A 19,396-nucleotide genomic window follows, 5' to 3' on the forward strand; every position below is an offset into this window, starting at 1 on the left:
GGCCCAGGTTGGGTGCAGGTGGTCTGTCAAGCCAAGTAGGTGCTGAGCTGCCTTTCCCGTCTATGGCCCAGGTTGGGTGCAGGTGGTCTGTCAAGCCAAGTAGGTGCTGAGCTGCCTTTCCCGTCTATGGCCCAGGTTGGGTGCAGGTGGTCTGTCAAGCCAAGTAGGTGCTGAGCTGCCTTTCCCGTCTATGGCCCAGGTTGGGTGCAGGTGGTCTGTCAAGCCAAGTAGGTGCTGAGCTGCCTTTCCCGTCTATGGCCCAGGTTGGGTGCAGGTGGTCTGTCAAGCCAAGTAGGTGCTGAGCTGCCTTTCCCGTCTATGGCCCAGGTTGGGTGCAGGTGGTCTGTCAAGCCAAGTAGGTGCTGAGCTGCCTTTCCCGTCTATGGCCCAGGTTGGGTGCAGGTGGTCTGTCAAGCCAAGTAGGTGCTGAGCTGCCTTTCCCGTCTATGGCCCAGGTTGGGTGCAGGTGGTCTGTCAAGCCAAGTAGGTGCTGAGCTGCCTTTCCCGTCTATGGCCCAGGTTGGGTGCAGGTGGTCAGTCAAGCCAAGTAGCTGCTGAGCTGCCTTTCCCGTCTATGGCCCAGGTTTGGTGCAGGTGGTCAGTCAAGCCAAGTAGGTGCTGAGCTGCCTTTCCCATCTATGGCCCAGGTTGGGTGCAGGTGGTCTGTCAAGCCAAGTAGGTGCTGAGCTGCCTTTCCCGTCTATGGCCCAGGTTCGGTGCAGGTGGTCTGTCAAGCCAAGTAGCTGCTGAGCTGCCTTTCCCGTCTATGGCCCAGGTTCGGTGCAGGTGGTCTGTCAAGCCAAGTAGGTGCTGAGCTGCCTTTCCCGTCTATGGCCCAGGTTTGGTGCAGGTGGTCAGTCAAGCCAAGTAGGTGCTGAGCTGCCTTTCCCATCTATGGCCCAGGTTTGGTGCAGGTGGCCAGTCAAGCCAAGTAGCTGCTGAGCTGCCTTTCCCATCTATGGCCCAGGTTTGGTGCAGGTGGTCTGTCAAGCCAAGTAGGTGCTGAGCTGCCTTTCCCATCTATGGCCCAGGTTTGGTGCAGGTGGCCAGTCAAGCCAAGTAGGTGCTGAGCTGCCTTTCCCATCTATGGCCCGGGTTTGGTGCAGGTGACCAGTCAAGCCAAGTAGGTGCTGAGGTACCTTCCCCATCTATTTTAATACACTGATGCTATCTTGTGGATCATTCCCTCCAGTATGCTCTCCTGGCACAGTTGAAATTGAAAAGTTGCCCCCTCCCAAGTCTTTTCCTTGCCTCCCACCCCCCAGTTTTCTCCCAATACTTTATCAACAAATAGATTACTTATGTTTATTTTCTTCGCTGTTAAGATTCATAAAATGTGGACACATTTTGGGCCAATGAAAGCAATATAAACATTGGTACTTTAGACAAAACACGCCACACATGCATATATATAGCCGTAGGTAGTGTGCAGCCAACATTCGTACATTAGTTATACATTTGTTAGACACCATTCTGCGATTTGATACATTCCAGCTTGGCATCTTTATATTTCTTCTTCTTTGCTTTATCTGGAAATGATTTTAAAGAACCGACTGGTAGTTTTAAGCTGCGATTTAAGTACTGCTGAGTGTTTTAAAAGTGTTGTGACACCCAACGCTCTGCACCATACACATATATGTACATGGGGAATCAGGTTGGCATAGGAGTACTTGGGTTTGAATCCCGCCTGGGCTGATATGTGGATTGGGTTTTCAGTCCCTACCTGAATTCGTGGGTTTTCCCCCGGAACTACTTCTGGGGTTTTCCTCCCACCTCTAATTTCTTTTAACTGTCTCCTCCCTACATGTTTCTTCAGGCTTGCGTTTCATTACCAGAAATATAATAATAATAATAACTAGAGGTCTATGTCTGTTTGCAACAGAACATAGGGCTTTTCCGCATTATGTTTTTTTTTTAGGTCATGTTTTTTCTGTTTTGTGCAAAACTGTGTGCATTTACGTTTTGTCTAACAAACCTCATTCAAATGGAAATTTGATTTTGGCATATTGCATTTGTCATATATAAAATATACTGTTGATGAGATATAGGGGCTTAAAATATACAAACGATGACGTCACATGTCTAATGAATACGTCATTGTAACAATATTCGGCAGTGCTCATTATTTTATTGCGGTTTTAGTCTGTACAAAGTTTGAAAACAATCGGATTAATGAAAGTGTTAAATTTTGTAAGCAGAATAAATTGGCAATATTAAAAAATCGTAAACAAATCTACTGATGACGTCATCTTGACGTCATTTAAGATATTGTGTACTAGTGTTATTATCTACCCACCCACCAAGTTTCGTGACGATCGGACATTATCTTATATGTGTTTCAAAAAAGCGCATGTTTGATGACGTCATCATGACGTCACACATTTTTCAAAATTTTGCACATATACCTATTGCCTAACAAACCTAATACAAAAAGAATTTTAAATGTAACATATTGGGTTCGTGATATATGGCTTAAAGGTTCAAAACTTCAAAAATCTATATAAAATCACACGATGACGTCATGATGACGTCACCTCAATATTTATTTGTAACACATCCCGGCCTACCCCATACCAAGTTTCAACCCAATCGGATGTACTGTTCATGAGATATAGGGGCTTAAAATATACAAGTTAACAATGACGTCACATGTCTAATGATGACGTCATCGTAACAATACTTGGCAGTGCTCATTATTTTATTGTGGTTTGAGTCTGTACCAAGTTTGCAAAAATCAAATTAATAAAAGTGTTGAATTTTGTAAGCAGAATAAAATTGGCAATATTAAAAAAATCTTTAAAAATCGACCGATGACGTCATCGTGACGTCATTCAAGATTTTGTGTACTAGTGTTATTATCTACCCACCCACCAAGTTTCAAGACGATCGGACATTCCCTTATATGTTTTTCGAAAAATCGCATTTTTGCTGACGTCATTATGACGTCACACATTTTTCCAAATTTTGTGCATTCATCTAATGCCCAGCGAACCTAATACAAAAAGAATTTTGAATTTATCATATTGCGTTAGTGAGATATGGCTTAAAGGTCCAAAACTTCAAAAATCTATATAAAATCACACGATGACGTCATGATGACGTCACCTCAATTTTCGTCTATAACACATCCCGATCCACCTACATACCAAGTTTCAACTCAATCGGACTGACAGTTCTGTAGATATAGGACTTTGTAATATGCATATTAATGATGACGTCACGTGACCCATGATGACGTCATCATGACGTTGCTCGTCCGCACACATCTATGCTGTATGGACTATGTCTATGCAAACTTTGAACGATATGCAACAAAGTTTAAGGGCAAAAGTGGCGTGTAGAATAAACGTGTACAAAGTCTATGGGGTTTTGGGGAAAAAAGAAGAAGAAGAATAAGAAGAAGAAAGAAAAACTAGAGATCTATGTCTGTTTGCAACAGAACACAGGGCTTTTCCGCATTATGATTTTTTTTTTATCAATAATACCCATCCCTGACTATGCATGAACATAAAATCTGTCAAAGTTAGCCAAAAATCGGCTAAAACGGTCACTGTGGACATGATTTGACCTCAGCAACACGTGCGCTGCGGGCTGACTGACATACGATGTATGTGCGTATGTACAACGTACGTGCATGTGCTATACACATTGTGGAAGTCCTGTGCATGTTTTACAACTCTCTACCGCAACTTGCGTAAGGGTGTTTTTTGCCGACGTCGCGTCAACTGTGTGAACAATTTGACAAGCTGGGAACTTGGCACTGTTGAGGCAAATATTTACGCTATCATTTAATGGGCAATTCAAGATTATATCTGTATTGATTGATTTGTTAGCAATTTTTAAAAAAGAAAAGGTCTTTTCAACGGAACTTCCGGTCTGATAACGTCATATGCCTAAAACTTCGCACACGTCTTAAGTGGGTCAAGATCATCATATACACCAATATTTAGGCGATTCTGACAAACTTCGCCACAGACATTTATTAAAAATACAATTTTGAACATTTTCAACCTGTCGCTAGAGGGCGCTCGAAGATTACATGACGTCATCAGTAGATGATTTGAAGAATACTATCAGCCAAGAGACTAACACCGTTAAAAGCAAGTTTATATCTATTACCACTTTCAAATGATAAGCCACTTCCGGTTTTGGCCTTTTTCGACTGGAAGCAAGGGTCACGTGATTTCACGCACACTGAATGAAATAAAGACCTCAACCTATTCTACCACTTGCCGGCAACAAAATGCTGCGGACGCGTACAGTTGATTTCTTATGCATTTTTGATTATTAAAAGTGTCACAATTTAATTGCCTATAAATACACACCTGATGACGTCATCATGACGTCATAATTACACAATGTTGTTTAAATTAGGGTCTTTGCTTAGACAAAGATTGGTGTGTATGAATTACTGGCAAAGAGTCAAAAATGCCCTTTGCAAATCGACAATTTTTTTTAAAATTTCTGTGTACAAAGTCTATGGGAAAAATTAAATATTCAAAAATCTATAATAAATTAGTCGATGACGTCACCATGATGTCAATCTTCGGGACACATCTGTGCTATAGGGACTATGCTTATGCTAACTTTGAATGATGTATGACAAAGATTAATGCCAAAAGTGGCGTTGAGAAAAAACGTGCACAAAGTCTATGGGATTTAGGCGACAAAAAGAAGAAGCCAAAAAAAAAAAAAAAAAAAAAAAAAAAATGAGAACAAAAACAAAGGCTTTTCCGCAACTTTGCGGAAAAGCCAAAAATCAGAACAAAAAGAAAGGCTTTTCCGCATTTTTGCGGAAAAGCCAATAATAATTACCGATAATGGGTCATCAGGGAGACATTTCCATAGACTTGTGCACAATTTCTCCCAACATTAATGACCCCTTTCCAATTTTACCTTGTCCTATCCAAACGAATTTTGGTATTTTTACTAATTGGACCACGAGCAATCAATCTAGCCTATTTGCAACTTAAAATTTTGCCTCTTAATAGGAGCTGATGCATTTGGGTCGTATGTATAAACACTAGCATTTGCTTTTATTTTTAAGCATTTACTTGCATTTGTATGAATAAAAATGAAGCAAATGCTTTTACTGGAAAGCATTTGCTGAAAGCTAACAGCATTTTTAGCTTTTGCTAGACCAGAAGTGTTAACTTCACTGCTATTGAAAGGGCAGAAGTCTGTTTAAAAAAACTTCAATAATGGCAATTTTTCTTTAAGACAAACTAAAAGATGTTACCATGAGATTCTTATCTGGGGTATGATTTAACTTTATTTTAATGTAGTTAATACATAACATTCAATCTTAAAGAAAGAAGTATCATCTGGCAAGCACTCATTGCGTTTTGTCCTGTTTGCAGGGCGGGGGGTACGAGCAACTCATTGCGTGCGAAAAGGTTTCTGACTGTGTCAATAGAGGGCGCTGTTTCTTATATTTTTTTCTCATGCAGAATTTTTGGAGTTTTTATCCCAGATTTTCTCATTCCCAAACAAACTGTGGATCAGGGAACAAAGTTTTTTCGATATGGTACATCATAATCTACATGTCTAGAAAGTTTTATAAAATTTGGCGGACCAGATCGCCTATCTTGAAAACTAAAGCATTTTCGGCCTCTCGTCCCACGGACTACCGGTAGTACACAATATCTTTATTAACAGAAAATAACAACCCTGGTTAGGCAAACAATATGATTTATAATATCAACTGTATATAAAAGACGGGCCAAATCAGAAGGACTTTGTTGAATATTTGTTACTTTTAAACGGTGATATTCTTTGAATGGATTGAGCAAAAAAGAAATTGGCTTTCCAGTCATTATTATGTTTGGTGCAACATACAGTGGAACGTCGCTATACCGAACACCGCTATACCGAACATTCGGCTATACTGAACATCGTTCCTGGCTCCCAATTTTCGGGTACAAAACCAACCGAACATTGGTGTTGAAAACCGTCAATAGAAGAGCGAAAGTGGCTATTATTTCCCCAAGGCATAGGCCTACATGTAGAAGGGGAAAGCCACCCATCGATGTAGGAAGTAAGCTCAAAACTGTGTAATTACATTATTCAATAGTCGGCACGTGTTCGAAGTTGTCTTTCAGTAACTACCAGGGCGTGCAGGGTTAAGTTATGAAGGGCGGAATTTATTGAAAAGTGAGTACCGGAGCACCGGCAGCTTAAAATCGCTATACCGAATGATCACTATTACAAACATTTTCTGTGGATCCCGCGATGTTCGTTATTGCGGCGTTCCACTGTATTTTTCAGTGTTGGAGCAAAGGCTTTAACCCTCAAGGCCAAGGCTTTGACCCTTAAGGCCAAGGCCAAGGCTTTGACCCTCAAGCCTTAAGGCTAAGGCCAAGGCTTAACCCTCAAGGCCAAGGCCCTGTTTTATAAAATGACCACTAATATAGAACTAATTATAGTCACATGACACATCATCACGAATCGCTCATTAAGAAAAACAACTTGTCTTTAATTGCAATCAAAATGCTTAATACAATGTTTTATGACTGCATTGTATCTATTAAAGTAAAAGTTCAGGTCTTCATGAATATGGTTCAACTAAAACAAAATAATGATTTACTTCTATATTGACGCACAATTCTCCCGAGTGCAACAAAAGGGGGATCCAAGAAACTGATTTGGGGAATTTCTATTTGCTGGGCCAACATGGTCAGAAATATTAGCATTACCTAAAACAGATACAGTGGAACGCCGCTATACTGAACACCGTTATACCCAACATTCGGCTATACCGAACATCATCCTTGGCTCCCGATTTTTATGTACCAAACGTACCAAACATTGTTGTTGATCAAAAGTCAACAGATTAACAAAAAATGTACTGGTTGTACATGAATTTAACGCTATTATATTTATTATATATGGGCCACTTTTAATTCCCGAGCATCAAACGACCCATAGTTACATTGTGTTTGAATGTTGAAGAGCGATAGATGGCTATTATTTCCCCAAGGAATAAAAGGGAACTAAATAAAAATGTCCGATCGTTATGAAACTTAGTGGGTAGGTAGGTATTGATACTGGTATTCAAAAGCCGAAGTGACGTCATCATGACGTCATCAAGCAATTTTTTAACGCTTATCAACAGAAGTACAGGTTTGATTGGGTGCTAACTTGGTATGCAATAACACTGGGATGTGTAAACTCTCAGTCTACGGTATAATATGACCTGAATTTATGTCAACAAAATTCCGAAACAGCCATGTGTTTTTGCACAAACATCTATTGCATTTATTTGTGGGGCTAGACAAAAGTTTGGGGGGGGGGGGGCAACTTCCAATAACGAGGGGAGCTAATACCAGCTTCCACCATGTCCACCCAAAATACACCATGTTATATTTGTTTAACAATACCTCACACATACGTACATATTGATACAAATTTCATCAAGTTAGGCATCAGTTGTCTTGGCAAAATGTAGCCGTGTATGCGTGCCTCATCTTTTCGTGGAGCTGGGGCGATGTTCGCAGCACGTACATGTACACACTTGCCCATGCGCTAGTTCCACGACTGCTTTGCAGCCCATGCCTAGTCTACTATGAATGCATATTTACCCTGTGCATGAATCCTGGCATGGGCACTTGGTAAACAGCAGAACTAGCGGCTGACACATGATGGTGAATGGACACGTGAGAACTCGGGTCTCAATCGTGAATATGTATGAGGTACAGTAAATATATCCTACTTCGTTGTATTAAGTAATAAATAATAAGAATAAGCATCCTACATGTATGAAATCATGGCACCTACATGTACATGTAGTATACTGTCATTTGCAGGAAAAGAAGAATTACATGTACCTTCATTTCCTTGCAATGGACCAAACCATAGGACCAAACCATCACGAGAAAAAAAAACACCTAAAACTAAGCAAAAGTCCTTAAAAGCAATTTGGCATTACTTAGTTTACAGTTTGAACAATATACAATTCTGTAACTGAAGATTAAAAAAGCTTGCACTGATATCACTTACTTTCATCTCTCCACTTCTTCCAGTCCTTTGGCTACAAAAAAAATAAAATTCCAGAAACATGAATATTGATGGGGTATCTGAGCAACTTTAAACATGGTTATAATGGTATAAATTGGTTTGAAAGTGAGATGCACCATCGGTTTGAAATTCATTTATTCACTTCAAATGGCCATTTAAATAAACATGTGACGATAAAATCATGCACAATTGATACAATGGCCCATGGAGGTGTGGTTGTGAGGTGGAGTGCTTGTGTCAAGTGTGTCTGTTCCACAGTGAGTCCTCATCTATGACCCACCTGGACTTCATTGCATAACATTGTGCAGTGTATGTATTGACTGAAAAATCCATCAAGCCATAAATAGAGTGCTTCATGTGGTGCACCGCAAGGTACAAAATTAGGACCCATCCTTTTTCTTGTTCATGTCAACGATGCCTCGGTAGATTGCTGTAGACAGTGGAAATGTTGATGATCTGACTCTTGGTGAAGTAGTCAAATATGGAGAGTAATCCAAACTACAGACACATCTTCACAGTGTAAGCAAAATGATGTGTTACCTAATACCTTCCAAGTGCTACCGATTTTGCGTTGTTCCCATGAGCATGTAATTAGTGGAGATGTACCCTCTGCATCAGTCGGGCAGCCAAGTGGTTTAGACTATCGTGCATTGCTTAAATATATTGGGGAGGTGTGAAGCAGAAGCAGAAACAGAAGCAGAAGCAGAAGGTGCGAAACTAGACTTATTGTTAAGATAAATTTCCATCGGGGTGATTTAAATCAATATTAGGTTTTCCCCTTCACCGACGTATAAACACTGTATACTATTACTTAGTGTGTTACGTCCAGTGTTGTAGTCGAGACCGGATAGTCCGAGACCGAGACCAAGACCTAGACCTGAAGATTCGAGACCGAGACCGAGACTGAGACCAGCCCCTTCAAGGCGGACCGAGACCGAGACCAATATGGTCCGAGACCGAGACCGAGACCGCTGATAATAAATAACAATAGTCGAAATAAAAAAAACAAGACACGTTATTATAGTTGAAAAATGTAACCTTTCTATTCACAAAGAATACAGACCAAAATTTTGACCAGTGGCAATGTTGACAAATTGATACATGACACCTTACTTTAGCAAAAAGTAGTTACACTTAAGAAATATGGGCTTTGACATGTTGTCTACACCCAATCGTGACAAAAGTAAAAAGTTAAAGGTAGATGTTTCATCTGTTATAGGAACTCGGATCCTAAACTCCACAGTCACCCCTTGGTTTCAGCTATGACTTCTAATGGATATTTAAAGATGCAATTTAAATTTTACATTGCCTTTTTTTTCCTAAAATAAATTTAGGACTTAACTTCTAACAAGACTTGTGTACTTGATTTTAAAAAATGGGAGCTAGAAAATGTTGAATTAATTTTTAAATTTTTGTCATAGAATGTGGACTTGTACATGTAGACCCACAAGTAGCGAGGTGGTAGCCAGAATGTGCCAGATATGGATTTTTAATTTTTTCTGAACGGGATTTTTAATTTTTGAGGAATAATGGGGTACTTCAAAATGAGCAGCCAGAAAATGGGGTCTCATCATACACTCTCATGGCAACAGTGAGTGGTAACTAGTCAGAGTGTGTGGGTGCAAAGCTGGAAAATCAGGTAGAAAAATTTACTTTTTTTTCAAAATACTGTCCCAAATTAAAGAGAACATTGTGTGGGGTCGAAAATATAACTAATTTGAAGCACCTCATCATGGGCGTCGCCAGGATTTTTTCTAGAGGGGGGCAACAAATTTCTTTTGCCAAAAAATGCTTGTATTTCTCAACACATTCTCGATTTATCAGTTTTAGAGGGGGGCAGGGACATTTCCCCCCCCCCCCCCCAACTCATTACATTTACACCACTTTGTCTTCGCGCCTCTTTTTTTTTTCCCTTTTTTTTTCCTTTTTTTTTTTTTCTTTTCTTTTCTGGGGGGGGGGGGGGGGGGGGAGGGGGCAAGTGCCCCCCCTTGCCCCCCCCTCGCGACGCCCATGCACCTCATTTATTATCAGAATACAAAATGCAAGTGATTACGCCCACAGGGGTGGGCTAAACTACACAATCCCCGAAAATGGTTGACCCTTATTGCATAAATTGTTACAAGTTTATACTTTGCTTTATGTGGCCGACTCAACAGATAAATGCCGAACTTGTTCCAAATCGTTGTGTGACTGGTACTGCTGCAGTTTTACATGTACTTTGGGGACTTGCCAACGTGCAGTCGAGTCCAAACCGACCGCGATATATAACAAGCTTGATCTACGGGCTAGCAAATGTTTTCAATAACAACGGTACTGAACGAAGTGAACACAAAGTAATCGATCGAGCTGTAAAAGCTACATATTGCCGGTCTCGACCCGAGACCAGCCAAAATATCGAGACCAAAGGGGACCGAGACCGAGACCGAGACCAAGACCGAGACCACAGCTTCCGAGACCGAGACCGAGACCAGCAAAAAGTGGTCTCGAGACCGGTCTCGAGACCTACAACACTGGTTACGTCCCAAGAAAGCAGTCCGTCGTGGGTTCGAGTCCCATCCGGGTGATTTTTTCCAACTTTTACTCAGGAGGTAACACACTGAGTGTACAGTGTTTATACGTCGATGAAGAGCAAAACTGACCTATTGTTTACTGATGATACAGCGACATTTTCCACTCCACACACAGCGTTTCAAATTTTTTGTTGTGCGCCATCAGAGCTTCGAAATACATCATCTGAAAATAGTGCTTGTGGATTTCATCAATATTTCATGCAGGTAAAGTAAATCTAGGTTAAAAACTCTATAATTTGTAAACTATATTTGTGGCAAATCTGGTGAAAATTGAACGAACCGCAAGAGTTCTGTCATTCCGCTAAAACTCGAGACACGAATGAAAATTACCAGCAGGAGAATTTCGGTGGAATTTTGTCATCTGATGTGCTTTCACAATAGACATTGTTGGGTGACATTTTCACCAGAATTAGGAAAGTAATGACCGCAAAATTTTTATGCTTAATCTGTGTTTTTTTTAGAAGAAAACAAAAAAATGAGGTGCAAAGTGGACGATGAGGTATTTTTATGGCTTGTGCTGCTGGTCTTATGGGTGCTTACAGGACCAATTTATAAAACACTTTAAACTTAAAAATAACAGCGTTGTTGTTGAAACCCCTCAGATGGAGTCAAATCCAGAAACCATTTACCTTTAACTCACCACGGCAACCATGACCTTTGGCCCCCCAAACCAACCCTGACTTGCCTGTTCCCAAGGGCAAGCCCCTACTGAATTAAGAAATCCAAACCTCATTTCTAACTCAATTTACCATCAGGAAACCAATTCACCAAACTCACCAAAGTGACCTTGACCTTGGACCTTTTGATCCCCAAACCAACCCTGACATGCCTGTTCGCAAGGGCAACCCCCTTCTGAAGTAACAATCCCAAACAACATTTCTAACTCAAGTTATCATCTTGAAATTTAGCTGCCTGGACATTCGCCATCATGGCCATAGGCGAAGACAATACCTCTCCAGCCTCTCGGCTGAGGGTAACAATTTCAATCGGCATATCGATAACAAAATATATTTGCGGGGTATAATTTTGGGAAAGCTCATATACACGTAATAGAAATTTTGGACATTTTATGCCACCGTAGCACCAGAGTACATGTATGTTGGTAAAATGTTGCCAACATGCGAAGATCACTAGTGCATGTCTCACACTGTATACACTGTACTAGCCCGTATTAAAGTGAATTAAGTGACTACACAGGCAATAGGCTATGAACATACGCGCAGATCATGTTATTATTTTACGAACTGCTTTCCCAGGATGCTGATTTCGGCACCAAGTTGTTTGTTGGAATGAATATCCTTTAGAATTTATTTCTTTAGGAATAAGACCTGATCGTATTGTGTGAAGTATCCCAAATTAAAATACATGCAATAGACATTACGCTGATATCAGTTCTGTTTTTAATTGGCTGTCCATCAGTGAAATGAGGTGTACTTGATCATGTGTTGGCGCTATCAGCCACTTTGCATGGTTGATCATGTGCAGGCCTACATGTATAATTAATTGATAACGCAGGTGTATTAGAAAGACCAACAACAGTAGGAGAACAGTGTCACTGAAGAGTAATTGGGTGATCACAAACCCCATAGTTTAGCCAGGGCCATCGGCCTCATTCACGAGTCAGCCATGTTAGATTGAGAGTTCGGTAAAATCTTTGCAAAAAATGTTGTAGGCTATGAGGCCAAATATAAAAACAAAACATGTTTAGCGTCCCCGCCCACTTGCTTTTTGGAGGCCGCCTCCATTTAAAAAACATAAAACAAAAAACAATGATAAATTTTAAACAGTGACATCATTTTGCCCTCTTTGTCTGTTGCATCTAGCCCATATCACGCTGTAAATGGTATGTCATTTTTTGAGTCCAATGGCAATAGTTATAAAAAACACTGGCTGCCATCTTGAAAAATAACCCGCCTCCCCCCCCCCCTCCAAATTGGCCATTTTGTAGGGGGGGGGGAGGCCTCCTGCTCCTTTTTTTTTCAAAAAGGCAGGACGCTAAACATTTTTTTTTTTATTTGGCCTAACCTGACGCCACTTTTTTCCATACAATATATGTATATCACCTCAATGAAGATCATTCATTGCAAAAATGATTATAAGACATGTCGTCTGGGACTGAGAAACATTTCCAATTAAATGTTAAGAAATATTTAGAAAATTTACTTGACTCTGAGTCTCATTACTACATGTAAATGATGTAGTATGTAAACAATCATGGAAGTGGCATCAGGTTGCAACAGTTTTTCCGAATCTGGGAGGACCATGGAGGAAGGAATAGTACTAGTAATAGTAGAGAAACATTTCCAACTTTGTTAGGAAATAGGCCTACACAATGTAGGCCTACTTTTTTTTCCAAAATTTTCTTTACTCTCCATAGACTTTGTACACAACCGCTGAAGTAGCGTCAGGTTGCAACATTCTTTCCCCAGTCTGCTCTGCCTCTGAGTCTAATGAATCATTTACACTTTATGCTTAAACATACTCTAATGTTTTAAGCCACATTTAAAAGAAAGAAAGTGAGGCTGTAGTGAATAAATAGTCTGGTACCATCGCATTCACTAGTTCACAATTTGTGAAATACATTAACTTTCAGTAGCTTGAGTAACTCCAGCAATGCTTTAGAGCCGGAGTTACTCTGGCCCCATGGCCCGCACTGAGTAGACTCTATATGCTGGGCCATACGAACATTGATTCCCAAAAGTGAGGATTTGAAAATATTTTTTTATTTTTTTTTTTTTCAATCATTCCAACTCAAATTCAGAAGGTGGGTTCACTTACCCGTACATGTACCTCTCAATATTCCCCCCAAATTAGGACTTCCCTGTGCTTCCTTCTGGAGAAATTTGTCTCTTAAAAAAATTGATTTGTCAACCGAAGTGGAAATTCATGACAAGCAGCTTGCCGAGTTTAAGTAGTCTGGTTCTCTGACCAAAATATTTCCCTGTCTTTAACATACACACGTGAAGGGTACCACATGTGGTATATCATATCCGAAAAAACATCGCATACGTGATCAGAACAGCCAGCCAATCACAGTGCCGTGCACCTCAATTTAGCATATTATAATTAAGATGCGCACACTTTCGCTCCTACCCCTCCCCCCCTGCAAACAGGATGCTGAATGAATCAGTCTAAACAGCCGTTTCAAACCTTGCAGAGTCATGACCATGATGACGCGCAGGTCACAGGTCACGCAAAATCCAACTAATCAGAGCGTGAATTCATCAGAGTATCCCAACGTCCTGTTTGCAGGGCGGGAGGTACGAGCATAGCGCACACTGTGATCAGCTGGCTGTTCTGATCCCGCATGCGATGTTTTTTTTTAGATATGATACGGCAATAATCAGGCGTGTTCCCCTGCACGTGTGTTCATTAAAGAAAGGGAAATATTTTGGTCGGAGTGGAACCAGACTACTTATACTCGGCTAGCTGCACTTCGGTTGACAAATTAATTTTTTTTAAGAGACCAATTTCACCAGAAGGAAGCACGGGAAGTCCTAATTTTGGGGGAATATTGAGAGGTACATGTACGGGTAAATGAACCCACCTTCCGAGTTTGAGTTGGAATGATTGAATTAAATTTTTGTTTTTTTTATTTTCAAATCCTCACTTTTGGGAATCAATGTGCGTATGGCCCAGCATGTAGAGTCTACTCAGTGCGGGCCATAGACTAGAGTTTAAACTTCAGCATGTTTTATAAAGGCCTTGTCGAATTGTCACACTGTAACGTCCATGCAAGCCATTCACATTGCGTTGTTGAAATTCTTAAAAATGTAACAAAACTCCATGAAGATTCAGGATTCATGGTGCCAGTGGCTTGCAATGCGTCTCTGTGAAGTCCACCGAAAGTCTAAGACGTCCGTGTGGCGTTCTATAGTGTTCTCTATGAGTTCCATTGAAGACCAATTAGAAGTCTGCGCGGCGTCCTCTGCATCCTCACTGCATCCTCATGGTGTCCAATAGGTTCGTACGACGTTCTTGGAGTCCTTATCGCATGCTTGATGCGGACTTAAAATGTACTTGTGACGTCAGCAGTCAGGAGTGCGGCGTAAATACTCAAGCCAAAACGGGCGAAAGTCATTGAGTCTACACATTTGAACAGCATAGACGCAGGAGATGTACATGTAGAGGAGACGCACAGTCCTGATGCATGCACATCCATGGAGTTCTCACGACGTCGCTCCCATCTGCCTGCGCGTTGCCAGTACGTCACGGCCATTTGAGAGGAGCTCGCGCAGAGTCCTTACCGCGTTCTTGTCAAAATGCCAAATTTGTTTTGTGCACGTCCAAAACGAACGTGGCAGTTTGGCGTTCAGCAAAGTCCTTGGAGTCCCTCTGAAGTCCTCAACTAGTATCAAAGAGTCCCCATGCCGTAATCAGCGTTCCCACCACGTTTTAGTAAATTTTCTTGGTGCGGTACGAACTCCATGCCAGAACGTGACAGTGTGACAGGGCTAGTCCGAGTAACTTGGACCCAACTTATCGCCTTTTTAACATTCGGACATGGTCTGACGATAGTAGGGTCCAAGCTAATCTGTATATATGCCGAGCAACACAATTTTGTCCTTGACCCAAAACCCAACATTGCCCAACAAAAACATCAGATTTCACACTCAAAATGGCCTACAACTAGATATGCCACCTGAGGTACAAGTAGACATTGATGATTAAGATGGTTGTACTGAAGTTTACTTACGATCTGGATGAAAAGTGAAACTTCCCGTTCAATTCCGAGAGCTCCCCTCGCGATCGTGAACACGTTAAATTTCCGACTCATGTTAATGTTTGAACGACGCGATGTGGTCTTCATGCCCAGCATACATTCAATTGTCCCCGTATCCCGAGTGCGATTCCGTTACCGAGCACGATGCATCGATTATTATAATGAGTAGACTGGATCTTGTTTGTAAACACAAGTACATTTCGAACGATAATAGGGAGTTGGGAACTACATGTAGGGCAGCTTTTATGGGCGGAAACCCAACCTCGTCCCCAGGGTGTCGAGCATTACGCGCCCACCACTACCTGCTCTCTCACCCTGGTATTGGATCATTTGCATGTGCAAGATTTTTGAACACGTATGCAAATTAGGAGTAGTCTGGTACCTGCCTGTGCGTTACATTTCTGTTTGTTTTTGTATGCGGTGTCTGGGGTAAAAACAGAATCAATTCGTCGCAGCGCGAGCATGGCGTGAGTTACGAAAACATGATTTCATTTTAATTTAACTGTTACGATCTTAACGAGACAACATGCAGTATCACATTTCATATTAATATTAACAAACTGGAAAGGAAATGAATATTTTCGAGAAGGCGTGGACAAATGATCGCGAAAACACGTACTGCACGTTGTGAATAACAACACCAAGTACACGATATAAATCCATTTGTAGCCAATTGAGGTATCGAATCAGGATGCAGGAAGGAAGTTTCCTATCCAGGGTTTACTACTGGAAACAACAGTGGAAATAAAGTAAGCACTGGGGACGAGGTTGGCGGAAACCAGATCAAGCTACATGTAGTTCCCGACTCCCTTTTACCGTTCGAAATGCACTCATGTTTACAAGCGAGATCCAGTTTACTCATTATCATAATCGATGCATCACGCTCGGTAATGGAATCGCCCTCGGGATACGGGGACCATCGAATGTATGCTGGGCATGAAGACCACATCGCAGCGTTCAAACATTAACACCAGTCAGAAATTTAACGTGTTCACGATCGCGAGGGGAGCTCTCGGAATTGAACATTTAATTTCACTTTTCATCCGGATGGTAAATAAACTTAAGTACAACCATCATCATCGATGTTAGCCCAGGTTGGACTCCGTTGAGTACACGCAAATGAGTCCAGTGTATGAATCTCTCTAGCCCCATAAATGTGGCCAATTTACTGGACTACCACCGTAAATAAAGGCTAGTTTATTTTTGCTTTAGAAGCATACTCACCCTCTTTATAGGATAATCAGAAAGTGCTGCCTTTTTCAGATGTCTATTTTTCTTGAAATTTCCAGATTCCTTTGCACAAGTTTGTGTATCAAAATTTCAACATGAAATTTCATGAAAATCGTTTTGCTAATTGATTATTTGTTTAATGTAACAACAGTGGAAGAAATATCTGTAGTGAAAACAGTGCTCACCGATGAATTTTGCCACGTTTCTAGATCATAGGTGAACACTGTTTTAACTTTATATATTTTCCCACTATAGGCCTATATTCATCTTTTTTTTCACTACAAAAATATATATAATTATCTATGTATGTATATCCTTTCGATATTGCTAATTGCATATTTAGATAATTTAATATATTGCTTGTAATTAGCACGGATTTGATAGTACAGAAATAAATGCCAACTGGAATTAGAATTGAATTGAATGAAAAACAATAGAGAAAGAGAAGAAAAACCCGAGAGGATGGTGAATAAAGATAATTTATCAAACCACAAACACAGTGTACAACACATACAAACTTGTCCCAGATTCAAGAGGCGCCGATTCACATAATTTTCAGAAGTAGGATACAGTGGACAAGCCATAGAATGACCTTTACCCTGCGTGTGCGAATTATGGTCACGAAACTTTTGTAACAACTATTCCGACTCATGTGCGTACCACGGTGGTTCTGTTGCTTTAGCGACGTTCGGTATTCTTCAAAATATTTGTCCAGGTAAGGTATTAGTCATACTAACAACTGTGAATTCTAAAACCATGTAAAGCTTAGTTTATTATGTTAAAATTTCGGTCAAAGTCTTAAGTGCGCGAATAATGATCACACGAGGATACTTGTAAAGTTGTAGGCCTACATGTAGTTGTACCTCAGCTCAGGCTCAACAGGGAACATGACAAATGGATCCACAATTCTGTCACAAAATTCATTGCACCCACGAGATGTCGAATTGGCTCAAAATTCATGAGTATATATTTACCTTTGACGATTGTGCCGGTCTTTTCATCGTTCCTGTCTGTTGTTTGTCTGGTTTGAAAGAAGTAATTTCTGCCATTTCCACAGCCTACAACTTACAACTTGGTATCAGCGTGACGGGACAGGGCCAGGGCCGGGGTGTTTTTTTTCTAGTAGGGTGCCGGTGACATGACCAGATGAATATCGCAAAATTCTGCTAGATTTAATAAAAAATCTGCGAAACCACCCAGAATCAAATGAGACGCATTATAAACACACATTTACTCTCAAGCAGATGTTTACAAAATTTACGTTTAAAAACAAAAGTCATGAAATTTACTTTAAAAGAATTAAAAAGTTAAAAACTGGCTACCATGCCGAGGCTACAATACTTTACCGTACTTTACTATAGCTTGAGTAACTGAACCATGGACTACGGTACCCTCCGTTCTAACGGAGCCTCGCTCCACACAGAGCTAGAGTAACTCCAGCTTAACAAGCTCATCAGGAATTCACATGTGATGAGCTTATTAAGCTGGAGTTACTCAAGCTAACCTGTACCTACAAATCTGATATTATTTATGATATAGGATCACCAATTGTACAGAATTCTGCTAGAAATCTGCTAAATTTTTCATTCCGCTAGAATTTGTGCTAAATTCGTGGGTTGAAAAAACACAAATCTGTCAGATCTAACCGAAAATCGGCTAAAACGGTCACCTTTCCGGAAGCGGGTAGCGCACGAGAGGGCGCTTTTTACCGCTGCCACGCAGTTTCCATACACCAAATCGCTGATCTCTAGAGCCAGGGATGCACTTCGGCCATGACTGTTCGCTCGTACCCCCGCCCTGCAAACAGGACGCTGGGAATAATCCTGGGATACTCTGATAAATTCACGCTCTGATTGGTGGGATTTTTCGTGACCAGTGACCTGCGCGTCATTAAGGTAATGTCTCTGCAAGGTTTGAAACGGCCGTTAAGACTGATTCATTACTTTTTTTTATTCCAGTGACCAGTTTAGAGATGTTTTTTTCTCGTTCAAAAGTGTAATAATGTAGGAAATTCTGTGTTGTAAATTTACAATTCCCGTCACTTGCTCAGGCTCCGTTTCGAATCACGAACGATCGGATTGCATTACGGCGACGCTCAAAATTGTCAATAAAACAGAAATCACATCCGTTATGGAATGTGCGCAATTCTATGGGAAGTTTTCGGATAGCACTTGTGCACATTGTCTGACTGCGGTCTTGAACAGCTGCAGCCAGATGCTTTATACATAGGTCATAGGCCACTTCCTTCACAAGATTCTGTGAAGCTCATCAGAGTATCCCAGCGTCCTGTTTGCAGGGCGGGGGGTACGAGCGAACCATGACTGAACCAATTCAAGCCCCCATAGAAAACAGTGTAAAATTAACAAAGTTCAGGGCCAAATAACATGCAAGCCGACATCACTGGGGTTTCTCAAACAAAAATTAAATCCTTGTCTTGTCCTTCATGTTTTTATTTCTTTTCAATTTTGGGTAGACAAGTCAATTACATTTTTAAATATTGTAACGGCGGTGCCGGGCCGCCGGCAGAGGGCGCCAGCACGGACCCACGGTGCAACCGTAGCGTTGGGACCCCTGCTGCTGGGCCAGGGAGACCCGTTGCCAGACTGCGCTGACTCAGTAGTGTGACTTTTGTATAGCGTTCCTTTTTGTTGTGAGTTGTATAAAGAGAGAGCCTCGTGTAAAGAAAGTGGCAAGAATAAATGGCCGGAGAGCCCCGAAACCCTGAAGAATAGTGTCTGTGGTTTCCTTCGTCTGGCGTGTGAGAACCCCAGATTCGTTCGACGTTACATTGGTGGCAGCCGTGGCATGTCTGACGGAGGAAAAACAGGTAGAATTTGGAGTGTTTTTTGCCATGAAT

The 19,396-nt window shown here is 41.1% G+C and overlaps 1 long non-coding RNA gene across 2 annotated transcripts; it reads right to left on the minus strand.

Moving 5' to 3' along the window:
* Positions 1–1,485: 1,485 nt before the first annotated feature.
* On the minus strand, positions 1,486–18,223 carry LOC119720120. 2 transcript variants are annotated; one of them, XR_005270065.1, is made up of 4 exons: positions 18,209–18,223; positions 17,514–17,723; positions 7,999–8,029; positions 1,486–1,529 (listed from the first exon to the last, which is right to left on the minus strand). It is a non-coding gene; the product is annotated as an uncharacterized LOC119720120 (long non-coding RNA). The 2 variants fall into 2 exon arrangements; XR_005270066.1 differs by lacking the exon at positions 18,209–18,223 and adding an exon at positions 17,891–17,908 and having other exon boundaries at positions 17,514–17,658.
* Between the last annotated feature and the right edge of the window lie 1,173 nt (positions 18,224–19,396).

The sequence above is a fragment of the Patiria miniata genome, unplaced genomic scaffold (genome assembly GCF_015706575.1).
Source record: "Patiria miniata isolate m_02_andy unplaced genomic scaffold, ASM1570657v1 HiC_scaffold_9, whole genome shotgun sequence".
NCBI classification, from domain to species: Eukaryota; Metazoa; Echinodermata; class Asteroidea; order Valvatida; family Asterinidae; genus Patiria; species Patiria miniata.